The following is a 22,127-nucleotide window of genomic DNA, read 5'->3' on the forward strand; positions in this document are numbered from 1 at the left end:
GCCATTAAAATCACTTCTGTAATCCCACAGTGCACCTTTACAACCAAGTATTGCACTATACTAAACACCTATACTATACTAAACACCTGTAGTGCATCCCCACACCACTTACACACATCTCACAATTCCCAATTTATCCAATACTTTGCCACATTAGGTAGGACCCCTCTTTAAGGGTTTTCCTTTTCCCCAATATTCCCCCTTAGGTAGGTAGACCGCCCCCTCACCCCTCCCCCCCCCCCCTTATTAGGTAGATATGTTGACTCACTAAGCTGCTGGGTCCTCCACTGAAGATAGCACAATGAGCACTGTTATTATGCTGTCTGTGCAGGGACCTTAAATAGTACCTGTTGTTTGTAAAAACTTTTGACATATCATGGAGACATGTCAAAAGTTTTGATCAATCTGGGTCTGAGTGTTCAGACCGATACCGATTGATAGGGAGAGTGGGAGGGAACGCGCTGCTGTGTTAGAAAAAAAAAGTATCAAGCTCATTATGCAAGCCCAACTCTTTTTTCTTACACAAAGCGGGGAGAGGACACGCTGCAGCGAGGTCCTTTACGCGTTCTAATGACTTCTATGGCATTTCTGTAGCGGAATTCGCAATGGATTCCGTGTAAACAACATAAAAGTGGAACAGACCAAGTTAAACCCTTTATCCTTCAGCTGTGCATAGAGAAGAGGGAAGAGAGAGAGTAAGACATCAAATGGTGATGGTGCAAAACGACACCCAGAGTGTGACACCTGACAGAGATCCCTTTGGACCGGTGGAATATAGAGATTAGCAGCACAACTGTACTTGACACTACATCTCTGACATGTCAAAAGTTTTTACAAATGACAGTGACACTTTACGACTTCATCTCAGCCTAAAGCAGCCCATTGGTTCTAATATTAAATGGTGTGTAAGGGAACCAATGTCTCTCTGCTCCGCCAGTTTATAACTGCATGCTTAATCTAATGGTATACATACAGTTGAAAACTGTGCGCTTGTGGTAGTGACTATTACTCTTTGCTATGGCCTGTACCCCTTTTTAATGGCGGTGCAGGAGGTTAAACACCAGAGCTTTCAACTTTATCGATGCCATGGGGATGGATATAGAGCTGAAAGTGGTGCTGCTATTGGGGGGGATACCACTAGGTTATGTGACTGGCCTTGTTATAAGAGCATTGTGACCAACACAACTATATGGGAGTTTTGTGGCTTGTAAAGGATTTTCTGTGTTGTCACTGTATGAAGTCTCCATGACTATACAAGACTTAGGAAGCTATATACACTACAGTGTATGGAAGCCTTTGTGGCTAGCACTGTGTGAAGATACTTTGGAAGGCACTGTGTGGAGTCTAAATAGCTAGCATCAATTGGTGGTTCTAAAGATAGCAAGTAGGAATGATACATAAGTTTCAGAAGTCTACACTGGCTCTAAGAAGGCCTAGAGAAAGTTCACAAGCCGCTACTATCTATTGCATGAGAACTAGAAAAATCTTGGAGTAAGGAAACTCTTTCATTTGCCTTTTTTAATTCATGCAAATATAACATATTCCCCCAACTAGTTCTGTTTTACCCAATATTAAGAGAATGGGGAGTAGTCTAGATATTTTCTAGATCTTTATTGTGTACAAATCTTGTGCATGATGAACAGGTGACCCTGCCATGAAATTTCAGAACGCATACAATGAGCTCATATCTGATTTTCTCAATAATTATTTCCCCAAGGGCCACTTAAAACTAGAATAAAAATATTGATTTATTTGTAGCATGCAGTTCAAAGAGACTTATTCTAGCGGGGCATGCCCTTCGCTCAACTCCGAAATGATCTTTTCTTCTACTCTCAGCTCTGCAGGTAATTTCAGAGATGTGGCATCTGCTACAACCGCCTCAGAAATCACAGAAGGTATTCATTACTTTGCCTATACCTCTAACTAACTAGCCACACTCTCCGTGATGTTTTGACAGCCAAAACAAGTGCACAAACACAGTTTATACATTGTCTTGGCCTGATTAATGAGACAAAGGTTAACAACTGAGCAGGGAGGCAAGAAGTCTGAATGATACAGGTCACTGACTATGCTTGATGTTTTTTTTTGTTCAGCCAGTTTCATATTTTGGCCATTTTACATCGACATATATTTACATCAAACACAAATCTTTAGTGAAATAGATAATCTATATCATAAAAATCAGAGTCCGTCTGTCTGTCTGTCTGTCTGCCCTTCTGTCTGTCTGTCTGTCTGTCTGTCCTCTATAGACTTCCAAACGCCTGAACCGTTTGACCCCAAATTTGGCACACAGATACATTGGGTGCCCGGGAAGGTTATTGCGAAGGTCCCGTCCCCGCCAGATGTACAGGAGGGGAGGGGGAGGGGAAAGAGAGGCGCCCCATAGAGATGAATTGGAAAATCTCCTCACTGCAAACACAGGAGATATAATTAGCTGCAGCAGACACGGCAGTTGGAGCCTTAGCAACCAATAGGATTACTGTTTTCATTTCCACAGGGAGCAATGGTTGCTAGGGAAGCTGCCTCACAACATCCACAGTAATAACTGGTAGACCCCCTACTCCATCTATACAGTACATGTATATACAGGGCCCCCTACTCCATCTATACAGTACATGTATATACAGGACCCCCTACTCCATCTATACAGTACATGTATATACAGGACCCCCTACTCCAACTATACAGTACATGTATATACAGGACCCCCTACTCCATCTATACATTACATGTATATACAGGACCTCCTACTCCATCTATACAGTACATATATATACAGGACCCCCTACTCCATCTATACAGTACATGTATATACAGGACCCCCTACTCCATCTATACAGTACATGTATATACAGGGCCCCCTACTCCATCTATACAGTACATGTATATACAGGACCCCTACTCCATCTATACAGTACATGTATATACAGGGCCCCCTACTCCATCTATACAGTACATGTATATACAGGACCCCCTACTCCATCCATACAGTACATGTATATACAGGACCCCCTACTCCATCTATACAGTACATGTATATACAGGGCCCCCTACTCCATCTATACAGTACATGTATATACAGGACCCCCTACTCCATCTATACAGTACATGTATATACAGGACCCCCTACTCCATCTATACAGTACATGTATATACAGGACCCCCTACTCCATCTATACAGTACATGTATATACAGGACCCCCTACTCCATCTATACAGTACATGTATATACAGGACCCCCTACTCCATCTATACAGTACATGTATATACAGGACCCCGTACTCCATTTATACAGTACATGTATATACAGGACCCCCTACTCCATCTATACAGTACATGTATATAAAGGACCCCTACTCCATCTATACAGTACATGTATATACAGGACCCCCTACTCCATCTATACAGTACATGTATATACAGGGCCCCCTACTCCATCTATACAGTACATGTATATACAGGACCCCCTACTCCATCTATACAGTACATGTATATACAGGACCCCCTACTCCATCTATACAGTACATGTATATACAGGACCCCCTACTCCATCTATACAGTACATGTATATACAGGACCCCCTACTCCATCTATACAGTACATGTATATACAGGACCCCCTACTCCATTTATACAGTACATGTATATACAGGACCCCCTACTCCATCTATACAGTACATGTATATACAGGACCCCTACTCCATCTATACAGTACATGTATATACAGGACCCCCTACTCCATCTATACAGTACATGTATATACAGGGCCCCCTACTCCATCTATACAGTACATGTATATACAGGACCCCCTACTCCATCTATACAGTACATGTATATACAGGACCCCCTACTCCATCTATACAGTACATGTATATACAGGACCCCCTACTCCATCTATACAGTACATGTATATACAGGACCCCCTACTCCATCTATACAGTACATGTAAATACAGGACCCCCTACTCCATCTATACAGTACATGTATATACAGGACCCCCTACTCCATCTATACAGTACATGTATATACAGGACCCCCTACTCCATCTATACAGTACATGTATATACAGGGCACAACAGGTATACCAAACTGTGACTGGGTAACACTGCTACACCAGACCTGACCAATACCACCATACTGTGCTGGATAACACTGTCATACCAGACCTGACCAATACCGCCATACTGTGACTGGATAACACTGCCAGACCTGACCAATACCGCCATACTGTGACTAGATAACACCTCCATACCACACCTGACCAATACCGCCATACTGTGACTGGGTAACACCGCCACACCAGACCTGACCAATACCGCCATACTGTGACTGGATAACACTGCCACGCCAGACCTGACCAATACCGCCATACTGTGACTGGATAACACTACCATACCAGACCTGACCAATACCGCCATACTGTGACTGGATAACACTGTCATACCAGACCTTACCAATACCGCCATACTGTGACTGGATAGCACTGTCATATAAGACCTGACCAATACCGCCATACTGTGAATGGATAACACCACCACACCAGACCTGACCAATACCGCTATACTGTGCTGGATAACACTGTCATACCAGACCTGACCAATACCGCCATACTGTGACTGGATAACACTGCCATACCAGACCTGACCAATACCGCCATACTGTGCTGGATAACACTGTCATACCAGACCTGATCAATACCGCCATACTGTGACTGGATAACACTGCCATACCAGACCTGACCAATACCAGCAAAGTGTGACTGGGTAACACCGCCACACCAGTCCTGACCAATACCACCATACTGTGACTGGATAACACCATCATATCAGACCTGACCAATACTGCCATACTGTGACTGGATAACACTGCTATACCAGACCTGACCAATACCACCATACCGTGACTGGATAACACCGCCACACCAGACCTGACCAATACCGCCATACTGTGACTGGATAACACCCCCATACCAGACATGACCAATACCGACACACTGTGACTGAATAACACTGCCATACGGGTAAATACAACCCTGCAGGTAGCCAGGACACTACAGGTATACAGGACCCCAAAACTATACACTACAAGTGCACGGGACCTCCACAAAACTATATACTACAGGTAAACAGGACCCCAAACTTTACACTACAGGTACACAGGACCCCAAAACTATATACTACAGGTATACAGGACCTCCACCAACTATATACTTCAGGTATACAGGACCTCCACCAACTATATACTACAGGTATACAGGACCCCAAACTATACACTACAGGTATACAGGACCCCAAAACTATACACTACAGGTATACAGGAACTCCACCAACTATATACTACAGGTATATAGGACCCCAAACTATACACTACAGGTATACAGGACCTCAAAACCATACACTACAGGTATACAGGACCTACACCAACTCTATAATACAGGTATACAGCACCTTCACCAACTCTATACTACAAGTATACAGGACCCCAAATATACTACAGGTATACAGGAACTCCACCAACTCTATACTATAGTTATACAGGACCCTCAAACTATTTACTACAGGTATACAGAACCCCCGAACTATATACTACAGGTATACAAGACCTCCATCAATTATACACTACAGGTATCCAGGCCCCTCAAACTATAAACTACAGGTATACAAGACCTCCACCAACTATACATTACAGGCATACAGCACCAACTATATACTACAGGTATACAGGACCCCCAAACTATACAGTACAGGTATACAGGACCTTCACCAACTGTACACTGCAGGTATACAGGACCTCCCTCAACTATACACTATAGGTATACAGCCCCCCCAACTATGCACTACAGATATGCGAGACCCCTAAAAACTATACATTGTGGGTATACAGAACCCCTCCAACTATGCACTACAGGTATACACTAATTCCACTGATTAACTCACTGATTAACTCAGATGAAACAATACCTTTAGCTTGGCCTCCTGGGCACCTTAGAACAAATCTAATTAACACACTGACACTTTATACCCGGGCAGCGCCGGGTACATTTTCTAGTATCTTATATAAAATAATCTGTTAAAGAGCCTTCTGCCTTGGGATATTCTGCATCCCATTTTTCTTTTCTCACTTTCGAGGTTTCAATGTTCAGTCAAAATTAAAATAAATCATTATGCATTGACTTTGTAACATAGCTTGTGTTAAATACCCATGACATTTTCAAAATGTGTGGTCCACGGCCGGCCTTAGGTTTGCTGGCATCCTGTGCAGATTTTTCTGTTGACTATCCTTATGTTCACACACACACATATGGCACTAAATAACACTGTACCTTGTAAGTGTGAGAAAATGTAGCTTTGGGGCGATTCTGTTTGATGGGTGAAGGTGATGCATGCTGCCCCTCTGGCTGGGGGTACACTTTTACCCCTTCTGCTTGCCATTTCAGTTGAAGGGGTACTCCAGCGAAAAGCTTTTTCCCAGTAATTGAAACACATTACAAAGTTATATAACTTTGTAATATGGTTCAATCGCCTATTTGCCCCCCTTCCCTATCTTTCCTCCCCTCAATCCCTCACCAGGAAGTGAAGTAAACTCATTCTAACCTAATGACCCCAGGCTTTTCAGTTGCATCCATTTTGGGACAATGACATCATCAAGAGGGAGGCGGGTCTAAGTCCTCTTAAGCCAGTCTCCCTTTGTCAGATGACATAGGTTGCTCAACTCCAAGTGGCTGAATAAGATGTAAGCCATCTAACAGTTTTACAGAATCAGTTAAATATCACAGGACACAAAGTGCATCCAGCCACCCCTTTTTTTTTTTTTAACTTGGACTTGGCACGGACAAGGGGCATTACTTTGGGGACCGAGGGGTCCCGGGGGTGGGTGTTAATATAATATATTATGCATCCAATGGAGAGGGAAGAGTTATACTAGGGGCATCCTGGAGGGCTAGGGGTTAACTACAATACTACCCTGTTTCCCCAAAAATAAGGCATCCTCTGAAAATAAGGCATAGTGGAAGATTTAGGTGGTAGACTGAACACTAGTATTATCAGTGTCAAGAAGATATTTATTCAGTGAGTATGCTTGTTATATATACAGTGAATAACACAAATAGCATCCGTAAGGCTGAAAAAACATTCAGGTAAATGTAGTTATTACACCCTGCCACTAAGATAGAGCGTCCCCTGTACCAAGCTGAAACTATCCCTATTCCTAAAAAAAAAAGAGTCAATAGGATTAGTTAGGTGGTGCAGTGACTCCTACGGAAGATGGTTTCTGCTTGGACTAAGCGATGTAGAAAAGTACTTCTGTATGCAATGGGCACTCTTGGGTTGACCGGTTATCCAGGCTGCCGCTTAATCAGAGGATTTGGCTTCTCCACTAATCATTCAAAGCGTTTCCCCCTTCCTGGTAAGGATAACTGGGTTCATCAGGGATGTACGTGGATATTAAGGGTACTATTACACGGGCCGATAGGGGCCCGATAACAACTTGTTTACTGGGCCTGTTACACGGCCCGATAATCGTTTGACAAGGGCTGCAGGGACATCGTTACCCATGTCCTTGCAGCCCTTGCTTAAATGGTATACTTTACTTATCCATGCTGGGACCCGGGGAGAAGCGGACCGCAGCAGCAGCCCTGGAGCGTGGATGGGTAATGTATATTGTCAGTCACCGGTTGGCGCCCGACAATTATAGGTTCTAACCTATATCAAAGATCAGCTGATGACAACGATCATTGGCTGATCATTGTCTTTATTACACGGAGGGATAATCGATCGAATCGGGCCGATTCGGCTGATTATCGTTCCGTGTAATAGTACCATAAGCCGTGCCAAATGTAATCAGATGATCTCTCAGATGCGTCAACCAGGTAAAAAGTTTTGCACAGGAGTACATTTGTTGATTAATAGAATGATATCAGTCAGATCTAATTGATTTATAGGCGCACATTCCTTAGCTCCTAGGATGCTGCCCGATCATCGGAAAAATTACAGACTGATCAAAAAAGACGCCATTACCAAACTGCACTGAAGGCAGCTTATTATATGGAATGAGTTAAAGCGACTCTGTACCCACAATCTGACCCCCCCAAACCACTTGTACCTTCGGATAGCTGCTTTTAATCGAAGATCTGTCCTGTAGTCTGTTTGGCAGGCGATGCAGTTATCATCTTAAAAAAATACTTTTAAACTTGAAGCCCCGTGCCAAACGTATCTGTGCCCTAACTTTGCACAACCTCTCTGTCCCTTCTCCCCACCCTCTTCATCATTAGGAATGCTCCAGGCAGATTGCCTTCTATTCCCCACCTGTGTCAGGCCGGCACATGGGTTGGATCGTTAAGGACCTGTGCAGTGTTCAGCATGGAGAAAATGTTTCAGTGGCATTCCTAATGATGAAGAGGGTGGGGAGGAGGGACAGATTTGTGGTGCAAAGTTAGGGCACAGATACTCCCTTTGGCACGGGCTTCAAATTTAAAAGTATTTTTTTAGGACAATAACTGCATCCCCTGCCGAACGGACCACAGGACAGATCTTGGATTAAAAGCAGCTATCCGATGGTACAAGTGGTTTGGGGCGTCAGATTGTGGGTACAGAGTCGCTTTAAGTCTCAGATTCAACAATATTGTGCCCCTAGACCCTAAAAATAGAATTCTTATTTGTGATAATTCAAATGCGAATACAGAAAGAAATCATAAAGTGCAAATGACATAAATAAAAGAAACAGTAAAAATATATGAGGAAAAAATAAGAAAATACTCCTATCTTACAACAGCGTCATTAGAATAACAGCTGGAGCCCCACTATCTGACCACTTAAAGTGTCACTGTGGTTATAACTAGGGATAGTCTGAACCTGCCGAGGTTCGGGTTCGTATGAACCCAAACTCTCGGTAATGATTCCCGCTGTCTGCCGTGCAGCGGGCGGATCCAGCAGGAGGACCGCCTGGAAAACTGGAATACAGCCATAGCCATAGGCTGTATCCCAGTTTTCCAGGCGGTCCTCCCGCTGTATCCACCCGCTCCACGGAGCGGGCAGACAGCGGGAATCTGATGCCTAGCGTTCGGGTTCACACGAACCCGAACCTCGGAGGGTTTGGGCAATCCCTAGTTATAACTTTCAAAACCTAAATCAAGAGTAGATGTGATATAAAGCAAGTTTACAATTTACATTAATTTTTTTTTTTAAGTTATGGAAAACACAGCACTTCCTATGTTCTAACTTTTTTTTTTTTTCTCAAAGAGTCTAAACACAGGAAGTCCCATGTTTCCCAGGTCACACAGAAGGCAGTCATGTGACAGTGGCAGATTAGGCCTTGGGCTGTTGAAAGAATTTGCCTTTCTTTCCCAAGAAACTGTATTATAAGGGCATTTCTGGTAAAAATGCTATTGTGGCATTAGGGCTGACATTGAAATCGGAGCACTGTACCTCTCATTTTTAGGGGGTCTTGTGGCTGACTGAAGAGTAAAGGTTTTCTAACATGAACACACGGGGGGTCGCAAAGCACCACGAATCAGTGAGATTGACACTCGTTTGCAGTGCCTTTACATGGCACAACAAATCGAGCAGTCAGGCTGTCACTCCTTGCCTGCTTAGGTGTAGGCTAGAGGGGCTGGTCAGAGATGGTGAATACCTTAGGGGATTGGGGGATCCAGCCAAGCCTCCTGTGACATCACGCCCTGCCCCCTGTCTGTTTCATCAGCCTGTGCTCAGCAAACACACACAATGTGAGACAGAGGCATGGAATATTTGTCTCCTAAGGGGGGATAGCAGAAGGAGCAGGAGACAATGTGGATTGGCACAGAGGCCAGTTTTATTCACTTCCTGGATGTCAATCAACTACCAGTGTGGCAGAACCATACAGAAATGGTAATACATTATATAGACACATCTATAAAGCTTTTAATGTACTTCTAATAGAAAAAAGTTTTCCTTATCTGGAATTCCCCTTTAATTTGTCTTTCTAATTTCTCAGTACAAAATCTACACTGAAGCCTCCTACCATGTACAGATTATAATAGTGGTGACGTATTATGTGGTAGAGGAGACATTGGACCTCCTCAGGAACAATGGCGGGCCAGGGTGTGACTGTTACATCCGTAGAACTTTTATTTAAAAATATAAAACATTACCACAATAATAAACAAAATCATACCAATAATAATAAAAATAACATATAACTATACAATAGGTAGAAGTCCAAGTGTCCATAAACATATTGACTGTTCCAGCCTCATTCTCACCAAACTCACCATTGTAACAACAACCAACATGTGCAAGATATGTGTGTGGTTTTTTTTAATAATAATAATAATATTAATAATAATAATAATAATAATAATAATAATAATAATAACAATAATAATAAAAATATAGAATTTAAACTAATTACAATGCTAATAATTCTCAAACCAACCTGTACACAATACCTCACTATCTAAACCCCTGGCCAAAATAAATAAACCGAACCAAATATCACACACCAAAACATTTTTTTTCTTCATTTGAACCCACACCTATAGCTACATCTCTGGTGGCTAGAAGAACAAATTCTTCCTAAAAAAAAACATTCACACTATATATCTTGGATGACAGAAAATGGCATGTCATGTCCCCACAGTTACATCCTTGTAATAGGTATATATTTCTTTGGTAATAGTTTGGGGACAGTAACATGGGCCCAAGCCTGAGGGTGCACTAAAGGTTGAATCCATTTTGCATTATATATTGTAATATAAAACCACTATCCTTCAATGCTTACTTCTCCCTAATATACAGTACACAGAGTATTTTCCATTTGTGGAAAATCCTATGGGTATATTAAGCAAGTTAAAAGCCATTTTTGTGCCAGGCCAATAAAATGATAGGAATCCTGGTGTTTAACAAACTCTTGGACATAGAGTACATGGACTGTGTCAGGCTGATGGTTTAATGAGGACTAAAATGCTACCAGCCTCCCTTTTTTGCCAAACAGAAATCTTTCTGCTGCTTAAGATTTGACATGTCTCAGAATGAAAACTACAAAAGTACTTTCACGCTGCACATTAGGAGAAACCTTTGCATATAAAATCCCTGTAACGAATACAGAAAACTTCAGATTCATTATACATGTAAAATAAACTGCCAGGATTTGCGGTAAAACTTTCTGCTTGAGATTAACCATCTGCCACAGTAATTTACACCACTAAAATATTTATTGTTAAGAATATTTTTTAAAAACAAAGACGTAAAGCATTTCAATGTTATAATCTGGAGTAAAGAAAAGTTGTAGGTCAAATCTAGAAAAGTGAATGCAGGAAGGTTTTGAGTATGCATGGAGTAGAAAACTTTTGGGTGACAATTTCTTACATTGCTCAAATGTTTTGGGAATACATCCTTACTACTGCCTCATATGTCAGTAAATAATTTTTTGTTTGTTTGTATGTTTTTGTACCCAGGATATATCTCTACATATAATGTGCAGACTGTCACATTAAAAACTGCCAGTAAAAATAGGAACATGATTCGTAGAAAGTAATTTTCAGTCATAGCCATAGTTTTTGGGAGCTTGTAGAACTTTCAACACCATTTCAATATTTATGTATATATAACTACTATATTAACCATCTTAAATTTACAGGAATGTTTTTGTACCTTTATAGGTGCATTACTAAAAACTGTCAAAACACCTGCTAGACACATTAAGCTTAGCTATGTTCCTATACTATATTGGAAGAGTTACATTTTTTTTACTGTGATGTACAGTACTATGATTGCAGCAGATGGCTGGTTTCATTAAATGTTTAAAGACTTGGAATACACAGTTACCCTATGTGGATAGACCATTAAGGTCCTCATACACCTTCTATAACTGATGGTCAAATGATCACCCGACTCTCAGCTATCTCTCCTGCACGCCCTCTCGCTACACAAGGACATTCAGCAGTATGAGTATTCCGTGTTATCTATGGGAAGGGGTCCGGCAATGATTTTTCCATCACACCCAACCCCTTTCACCACAGACATCATCTGTTGGTGGTTGGCCAAATCATGGCTGGTAAAATGAGGGACGTGTCAAATGTTTTGAGCAGTGGTGGTCTGGGGAGGCCCCCATCAATTACTAGAACAAATAGGGAGAAATGCTTAGCTATGTGCTTCTCTTCTCCCAATTCAGGAAACAAATTCTAGACAAAGTCTATGGAGACAGTTATTTTACAATTTCAACCCACAAATATCTACACAGGATGGAACACAAAAGTGCTGAGCTGAATGAGGCCTGCATCTCTGTCTCCCACTGATATACATGCCTCCAGGGACAATCCGCAAGCCCTGGAGACGTGTGATCTTAGAGGAAGACATAAAAGCCAGAAAAAAAAGTATACTTACCGCTCCTGAGGTCCGGACCACCCAAGTGACGTCAAAGCTCGGCCACCGCTCACAGAGTACAGTAGTCGGTATCCTAGCCAACGAGCTGTCAAATATACGGAAAAAGAAGAAGGCACAGTAGCTTTATAGATGATAAGTACTAGATGCTATTAGCAGCCAGCACTCGCCCTGAATGACTGCTGAAAGTCAGTAAGACATTTTTCTGTGCAGAGTTTTTAGCATCATGTTGAATCTTTTACTAAAGTCAATGCGAACTGGTCTATTGTGAAAAACTGTGTTGGTTTGGATGTGGAAACCAGCATGGATTCTTAGCTGTGTGAACATTCCTTTAGGTTATATCTGCAGCCAGCTATTGTTGATGTAACAGGTAAACGAGTCCTTATTTTATGAACAAATATAAACTATAGAAACGTGAAGAACATATTACCACTATATAAAGAAGCATAATATCCAGTCCGCTCATAATGCGGCAAGTGTTAATATTGTATCTAAGTTACAAATGTGTTTTCTCCGATAGTCGTGACCTCGGTTCAGAATGGATCAATAATTTATGAGTGTTTAGTCCTTCTTGTAACTGCACAAGTGATTTACGCCTGATTACACTTTGTTTAATGGATGAACACATCCTTCAGAGTCCATCAGCACAATAAAACTTGAAAAAGTATATCTGTAAAAGTGTAGTCATCTGCCAGCAGTTGTCTTAGGAGCTTATATTTATTTTCACTTCAACCCTCCTGCATATTTTAACTATAATAAGCACAATCTTAAACATAGATTACCAGGTGACTGTACAAAACCCAAACACTTTCCTTTAGCTCATCCAAAAGATTTATGAGCTTTACAATGCAAAGTACTTTTTGGAGAGGTAGAAAGTTGGAGCCCATATAAAAAATTTTCCACCTGCAAGAAAAAATAGCTATGAGTTGTATACCCAATATATACCCAAACCGCCTTAAAAGGGAACTCCGGATAAGAAAAACTTGTTTTCTATTAAAAGTACATTAAAGGTTAAATATATATGTCTATACAATGTATTACCAAATCTGTACGGTTCTGCCACACTGGTAGCTGATAGAAATCCAGGAAGTGAAAAAATATGGCCTCTGTACAAATTCACATTGTCTCCTGCTCCCACTGCTCTCCCACCATAGGAGACAAATATTGCATGCCTCTGTCTTACATTGTATGTGTGTTTGCTAGACACAGGCTGATGATGCAGAGAGGGGACAGAGCGTGATTCACCATCTCAGACTGGCCAGAAGCAGGTGTTTCAGCTTTGCTGATTGTGCAGAAGTGTGCAGAGAAATTAGCGCTATGTTCACACATGTTGAAGTGTCATTGCAGTACTGCAGCATCTGCACAAAAATGATGCAGTAACACAATTAGATAATGCTAAACAGCAGAGAGGATAAGAGCCAGCACTGCCAATCCCACCTGCACAAAAAAACAAGGCATAAACAGTATATCCCTTCAGTATATCAACTTCAAAGATAAAAGATGCTTGATCATAATATGTGCGTGGAAAGGAAAAGAAAAAATAAATAAAAATTTAATTTAAAAAGTTCTTTGCCTTATTCCAATATGAGCATTACAGGAAGATAATACAGCGTGCTGTGTGGTGTAACAGGTGGAGAATACAGTGTGCTGTGTGGTGTTACAGGTAGAGAATACAGCGTGCTGTGTGGTGTTACAGGTAGGGAATACAGCGTGCTGTGTGGTGTTACAGGTAGAGAATACAGCATGCTGTGTGGTGTTACAGGTAGAGAATACAGCGTGCTGTGTGGTGATACAGGTAGAGAATATAGCGTGCTGTGTGGTGTTACAGGTAGAGAATACAGCGTACTGTGTTGTGTTACACGTAGAGAATACAGCGTGCTGTGTGGTGTTACAGGTAGAGAATACAGTGTGCTGTGTGGTGTTACAGGTAGAGAATACAGCGTACTGTGTGGTGTAACAGGTGGAGAATACAGTGTGCTGTGTGGTGTTACAGGTAGAGAATACAGTAAGCTGTGTGGTGTTACAGGTAGAGAATACAGCATGCTGTGTGGTGTTACAGGAAGATAATACAGCGTGCTGTGTGGTGTAACAGGTAGAGAATACAGCGTGCTGTGTGGTGTTACAGGTAGAGAATACAGTGTGCTGTATGGTGTTACAGGTAGAGAATACAGTGTGCTGTGTGGTGTAACAGGTAGAGAATACAGCGTGCTGTGTGGTGTTACAGGTAGAGAATACAGCGTGCTGTGTGGTGTTACAGGTAGAGAATACAGTGTGCTGTGTGGTGTTACAGGTAGAGAATACAGTATGCTGTGTGGTGTTACAGGTAGAGAATACAGCGTGCTGTATGGTGTTACAGGTAGAGAATACAGTGTGCTGTGTGGTGTAACAGGTGGAGAATACAGTGTGCTGTGTGGTGTTACAGGTAGAGAATACAGCATGCTGTGTGGTGTTACAGGTAGAGAATACAGCACGCTATGTGGTGTAACAGGTAGAGAATACAGCGTGCTGTGTGGTGTTACAGGTAGAGAATACAGCGTGCTGTGTGGTGTTACAGGTAGAAAATACAGCGTGCTGTGTGGTGTTACAGGTAGAGAATACAATGCTGTGTGGTGTTACAGGTAGAGAATACAGCGTGCTGTGTGGTGTTACAGGTAGAGAATACAGCGTACTGTGTGGTGTTACAGGTAGAGAATACAGCGTGCTGTGTGGTGTTACAGGTAGAGAATACAGTGTGCTGTGTGGCGTTACAGGTAGAGAATACAGCATGCTGTGTGGTGTTACAGGTAGAGAATACAGCGTGCTGTGTGGTGTTACAGGTAGAGAATACAGCGTGCTGTGAAGTGTTACAGGTAGAGAATACAGTGTGCTGTGTGGGGTTACAGGTAGAGAATATAGCGTGCTGTGCGGGTGGGACCACAATGAAATGATAAAGTACTGCAAATATTTCAGTAACACAATGAAACTGCAATGTGTGAACACAGCCTAGATGTTCTGCAACAGCTTTGGGCGGGGAATAGGCAGGGTGGGGGGCTGTGATGGAACAGCTGAGGGAAAGCATTGCATTCTGGAACCTGTAGTATTGAGTACATCTGCTCAACCAGGAAATACAGAAACACAAAACAGAACAAAAGCCCCCAAAACAAATGGATTTTTGGTAGTTTCAAAACTGGGATAGATAGGTAAGTATTGTTATATGCTTCTGCAGAAGTTTCTTTTTTTTTACCTCTACCCGGAGTTCCCCTTTAAATATGAGGACATGGCTGGAATGAACTCTAGGCAGAAATGTGCTTTCTGCCAGATAAAAGATGACACTGAAGCCAGTATTATGTTAATTGATTCACTTACTGGACAATAAATAGGACTGGGATTGTGTCCATTTTGACTATATCATAAGATCATAAAACAAGACATTTATCTCTAGAGCTAAAATAGAGAACGGGGGCTGTAATAGAGATGCAAAAGGTCTAAAGTGTCCCATCTGCGGCCGCGGCACATACCTCTCGCCGCGCCGCTGCTGCCCCATCTTCTGCTCTGTGCCGGGGCTCCTCCTCCTCCAGCTCCCTGTCAGCTCGCCGGGCGCGTCCCTGTCTTCTAGGGAGCGCGCGCGCCGACTCTGCTACAATTTAAAGGGTCACTGTGCCTTTAATTGGCTGCTGCTCTGAGGCTCTCCTATAAATTGAAGCCCTGCCCCACCACAGGTGTTGGAGCCTCTGCATGCTTCCCATTAGTGTGTGGCCCAGCTCTCTATTGTTCCTGTCTATTGTTCCAGCCCTTGTTCCTGCCCGTAGTCTCTGTCTCCTGCTGTTTCACTCGTGCCTGCTATCCGTGTGACCACCTGCCTACCTGCTTGCCTACTGTTCCTACTACACCTTGTCTGCCGTCACTAGAAAGCCAAGCCAGGGGTAGCGTCCTGGGGGTCGCCTGCCGCAGCAAGTCCATCCCGCCTTGCGGTGAGCTCTGGTGAAGACCAGAGGCCCCTTAGACTCTGCTCCCTGTGCGGCTTACGTCATCGCTGGTGACGGTCCAGTGGATCCACGACTCCGGTTGTTACAGTAGGCTCCAACCATGGATCCCGACGAGGTGCCTGACATCTGTGACATCGCCAGAGTGGTTGCCCAGCAGGCTCAGCAAATCCAGCAGCAGTCTCAGCAAATCCAACAGCTGACTTCTGCCTTACAGCAACGCACCGAAGTTCAGCGGTCACCCCCAGCATTACCGCATTCTGCGCCTGGGCCATCTCCTCTTGGTCCTAATCTACGGCTTGCACTCCCGTCCAAATATGGTGGAGATCCCAAGCAGTGCAGAGGATTCGTCACCCAGTGCGCTATGCAAATTAAACTGCTCTCTAACGAGTTCACCACGAGCGCTCCAAAGTGGCATTTGTCATCAGCCTCTTGGATGGGAGGGCCCTGACCTGGGCTACACCATAGTGGGACCGCGAGGACCCAGTGACTGTTAATCTCCGGGTCTTTCTGGCAGAGTGTCGCTGTGTGTTTGAGGAGCCAGCCCGAGCTTCATCTTCAGAGACCGCTCTTCTCAACCTGAGACTCCTCCGTGGGTGAGTACGCCATCCAGTTCCGTACTTTGGCTGCTGAACTTGACTGGAATGAGGCTGCCCTGGTCGCCACCTTCAAGAAGGGCCTTTCCAGTCGGGTGAAGGATGTGCTCTCTGCCCGAGACCTTATGACCTCTCTGACCGACCTCATCCACCTGGCTACCTGGATCGATGTCTGGTTCTCCGAAAGAGAGGAGGAGGTCCAGCAAGAGCGTGAACAATGCCGTCCCTGTTGCGCTTTCCAGTTGGCACCAGCCTTCCAGAACCCAGTTACTCCTGCACCCCAGTCTGTATCTGAAGAACCCATGCAGGTGGAACGAGTTCGCCTGACTCCCGAGGAGAGAACTCGCCGTCGGGAGTTGAACCTCTGTCTTTACTGCGGTAGTTCCAGCCATTTCCGTCTGAACTGTCCCCAGCATCCGCAGCATCAGGGAAACGCCCGCACCTAGGTTGGAGAGGCCTCCCTAGGTGTGAATGCTTCCTCTCCAAGATTGTCTGTGCCAGTTACCATCTTGGCGCCTTCGTGACAGAGTTATCAGTTCTCTGCGTTCCTTTACTCGGGTTCTGCTGGCAGCTTCATCGCGGCTACCTTGGTTTAAAGATGGCAACTACCAGTGCTTCAACTCTGTAAGCCACTTTCCATCTCCTTGGTCACCGGAGAGTCGCTCAACGTGGTCATCCGATACCAGACTGAACCGGTGACGTTTCAAGTAGGGGCGCTGCACTCTGAGAAGATTGTCTTCTTTGTCTTGTCCAGCTCATCAGACATCCTGCTGGGGCTCCCCTGGTTGCAGCTCCATGCCCCCATCATAGATTGGAAAACCGGGGAGATCTTACGTTGGGGTCCTGACTGCCCCAACCGCTGCCTGACGATCCCTACGATCCGGCCTCCAGCGTCATCACCAGACTGTATTTTCCGCAAAGGAGGCTGACACCCTACCTCCTCACCGACCTTAGGATTGCCCCATTGACCTCCTCCCGGGTGTGACGCCTCCTCGTGGCCGAGTGTACCCACTTTCAGTTACGGAGACAGAGGCCATGTCGACATACATCAAGGAGAATCTCCAGAAGGGCTTTATCCGCAAGTTCACATCTCCAGCGGGTGCAGGCTTCTTCTTCGTCCAGAAAAAGGGCGGTTCCCTCCGTCCATGTATTGACTATCGGGGCCTTAATAAGGTGACAGTGAAGAATCGGTACCCTCTTCCACTAATCCCAGAATTGTTTGACAGCGGAGCCCGGATCTTCACCAAGCTGGATCTCAGGGGAGCTTATAATCTGATCAGGATTCGTGAAGGGGGCGAATGGAAAACCACCTTCAACACCAGGGACGGGCACTTCGAGTATTTAGTCATGCCTTTTGGTCTGTGCAATGCCCCGGCGGTTTTCCAGGAGTTTGCTAACGACATATTCCGGGACCTGCTTTATGTCTTTGTTGTCGTATATCTAGACGACATCCTGATCTACTCCCCTCATTCACGGACCCACGTGAGACAAGTTCGCCAAGTGCTGCGACGGTTAAGGGCCAACCACCTATATGCCAAGTTGGAGAAGTGCCTGTTCCACCAATCCAGTCTTGCATTCTTGGGGTACATAGTTTCTGGCCACGGTTTACAAATGGATCCAGCCAAGCTGTCAGCAGTACTACAATGGCCACGCCCCGTTGGACTTAAAGCTATACAAAGATTTCTGGGGTTCGCAAATAACTATTGGCAATTTATACCCCATTTTTCCACCCTGGTGGCACCCATTGTGGCCCTTACCAAAAAGGGAGCTGATCCCAGACTATGGTCAGCTGAAGCTGAGCAAGCCTTCTCTCGGTTGAAGACGGCTTTCACTTCCGCTCCCATTTTGCTGCACCCAGATCCTGCTAAACAGTTCTTCTTGGAAGTGGAGGCTTCCTCGGGTGCAGGGGCCGTACTCACTCAGAAGGATGCCTTAGGAAAGACGAGGACCTGCGGGTTCTTTTCTAAGACCTTCTCCCCTGCAGAGCGTAATTATACTATCGGGGATCAAGAACTTCTGGCCATTAAGTTGGCTCTAGAGGAGTGGTGCCATCTCCTGGAGGAAGCTAATCATCCGGTCACCATCTATACGGACCATAAAAATCTTCCGTACTTTCAGACTGCTCAACGCCTTAACCCTCGACAGGCCAGGTGGTCGCTCTTTTTCTCCAGATTTGACTTCCTCATTCATTTTCGTCCAGCAGACAAGAACAAAAGAGCCGATGCTCTCTCACGAGCATCCAATGTCCTGGGACAAGAAGATGTACCTCGTCACATTATTCCTCTTGAACGCCTGGTTCCCGTGGCTACTTCCGTCCTACAGAATGTTCCCCCTGGCAAAACTTTTGTTCGAGCTGCTCTCAGGAAGAAAATCCTGAACTGGGGTCATTCCTCCTTGGTTGCTGGCCACCCTGGTATCCACAAAACCAGACAATTAATATCTCGTTACTATTGGTGGCCCAGTCTTCCTCAAGATGTCAAGGACTTTGTGGCGTCTTGTTCTACCTGTGCCCAGAACAAGATCCTTCATCAAAGGCCAGACGGTCTTCTCCAGCCTTTGCCTATCCCTGAGCAGCCATGGACACATATCGCAATGGATTTTGTTACTGATCTACGTCCTTCTACTGGTAACACAGTTGTGTGGGTGGTCACAGACCGGTTCTCCAAGATGTCCCATTTTGTACCACTTTCCAAGCTGCCTTCTTCTCCTTGTTTGGCAAGCCTTTTCTTCCGGCATGTCTTCAGACTGCATGGTCTTCCTCAAACAATTGTCTCGGACAGAGGACCTCAGTTTGTTTCTAGATTCTGACGACCCTCTGTTCCCGGCTCCAGGTGAAGTTGGACTTCTCTTCTGCCTTCTCTGCATCCTCTTTGGTACAAAAACTGCAAGTTCAAATGGTGTCATTTATCCTATTTCTAAACCATGTGGAATACTTGGATGTTTTTCGGTTCTCATAACTGTGCATAGTGTTTATCCACTTTTTGCCGTCATTTTGATTGTATGTTTTTTTTTTTTTTGGTGGTGGTGGAATCACCAGCTCGATCTTAGTCTCTGGTCTCCAGTTTTTTCCCAATTCCTGTGTTGTCACGAATTGGCAGGAACTAGCCGCTCAGACAGTCAGTGACTGTAGAGGTGTCCTTCCTTAGTCACTGACTGGCTGGGGATTAATTTCTGAGCTAGGTTGTAACGTTGCAGGAGTTATAGAAGACTGGCGGGTGACGATAAGCGGTGACACTGTGCTGTGGGAGCACAGGGACAGAAAGTATTGCTTCCATATTTTGTGGCATATTTTCTTTTATTTTCCATGACTATGTTGGCAAGTGTATACTCAGTGATTAGTGATATTTGTGTAAACTATGGCAGACCTTAGACTCTGTTCACATTTGTGTCATGGTTTCCATTCTTGGGTTAGTCCCATCTTACTTATTTACTGCCTATTGCCACAGTCTCCACAATGTTGCCACATTGTCCATCCAGGTTTCCACAGTCTCCACACAATTCAGTGAAGAGCTGGCTGTGCTTCGATGTAGACATCTTCGGTAGAAGCAACAGTGATTATAAAGTGCAGTGGTCAGAAATTAGTAAATGGAAAAATACAATTTTTCTGAAAGGTCAGTGTACCAAAGGTGGATCTGCTTAGGATGGGAGACATGAGCTTTCAAAGGGAACCTCACAGCTGTTTCATGCTGCCCGAACCACAGGAAACATGAAACAGAGACAAGATTTTGTAATACAGGTAACACTTTATTCTAAAATACATGGTTGTTTCAGAGAAATCATAGTTTAAAAGGTAAAGGTAACTAGTCATCAGGGCAGTCCCGGGGGTCCTGGGGGGTTCAGCTAACATATGTTTGAAGTGTATGGGGACCTTTAAAGTACCACTTTACCATGAGGAGTTATTTATTACACTGGTGTATCACAATGGGGCGACTTGTGAGGGAACAAGGAAAGATATAAAGCAGATTCTCCTGTGTGTGCAGTGGATGCAGCCAGTCTCCAGCCTCCATGTCCTGAACAACTCAGAAGTAGACTAGATGGAGCAGGTCTTTCCTGCTGACAGTCTTCTATGCAGGGCTGTGGAGTCGGTAAGCCGCAGCTCCAACTCCAACTCCGACTCCTGAATTTTATCAGGACCGACTCCGACTCCTGAATTTTATCAGGACCGCCTCCGACTCCTGACTCCGACTCCTGCTCCTTTATAAATGGCCGTTCATATACCAGGGGAGTTATTTATCACACTGGCTCAGCAGCTTCTCCCTAATGTCCTACATGATCCTGGGGCAACTTCTGAGGGAATAAGGAAACATATAAAGCAGCTTCTCCTGTGTGTGCAGTGGATGCAGCCAGTCTCTAGGCTCCATGTCCTGAACAACTCAGAACTAGACTAGATGGAGCAGGTGGTCTTTTTCTGCTGAAAATCTTCTATGTTTCTAACTAAATATTCACCATACACACAGAAATACTGCTAACAATGCCAGATCACTGTAATATAGAGGTCAGACATAGTGATATAGAGAGGGGTCAAAAATAATGATATAGAGAGGGGTCAAACATAGTTATATAGAGGTCACACAGTGATATAGAGGTCACACAATGATATAGAAGGTCACTGTGGGGGCACACAATAGCACGCACACACACAGCCTGCTGCAGCCATAGCAAACACACACAGCTTGATGCAGCCATAGCGCACACCACACACACACACAGCCTGCTGCAGCCATAGCACACACACACAGCCTGCTGCAGCCATAGTGTGCGCACACACACAGCTTGCTGCAGCCATAGCACACATACATACAGAGTGCTGGAGCGATAGCACGCACACACACACACACACAGCCTGCTGCAGCCATAGCACACATTCACACAGCTTGCTGTAGCCATAGCACACACACACACACATACACACACAGCCTGCTGTAGTCATAGCACACACACAGAGCCTACTGCAGCCATAGCACACACACACAGCCTGCTGTAGTCATAGCACACACACAGAGCCTTCTGCAGCCATAGCACACACACAGCCTGCTGTAGTCATAGCACACACACACAGCCTACTGCAGCCATAGCACACACACATACACACACACAGCCTGCTGTAGTCATAGCACACACACACACACAGCCTGCTGCAGCCATAGCACACACACAGCCTGCTGCAGCCATAGCACACACACATAGCCTGCTGCAGCCATAGCACACACACAC

At 44.5% G+C, this 22,127-nt stretch overlaps 1 protein-coding gene across 5 annotated transcripts in view; it reads right to left on the reverse strand.

The window, feature by feature from the left end:
* Nucleotides 1-22,127, reverse strand: part of PRDM6 (PR/SET domain 6) — a 136,512-nt gene that overhangs the window by 111,370 nt on the left and 3,015 nt on the right. For 2 of the 5 annotated variants that reach the window (XM_069964561.1, XM_069964560.1), the window contains exon 1: nt 12,359-12,428. The exons of the other annotated variants lie outside the window; for them this stretch is intronic. The gene's annotated coding sequence lies outside the window, so the exon portion shown is untranslated. Of the gene's footprint in view, nt 1-12,358; nt 12,429-22,127 lie in introns of those variants that run through there. 5 annotated transcript variants of the gene reach the window in all.

Source organism: Dendropsophus ebraccatus, chromosome 3 (genome assembly GCF_027789765.1).
Source record: "Dendropsophus ebraccatus isolate aDenEbr1 chromosome 3, aDenEbr1.pat, whole genome shotgun sequence".
In the NCBI taxonomy this organism is placed as follows: Eukaryota; Metazoa; Chordata; class Amphibia; order Anura; family Hylidae; genus Dendropsophus; species Dendropsophus ebraccatus.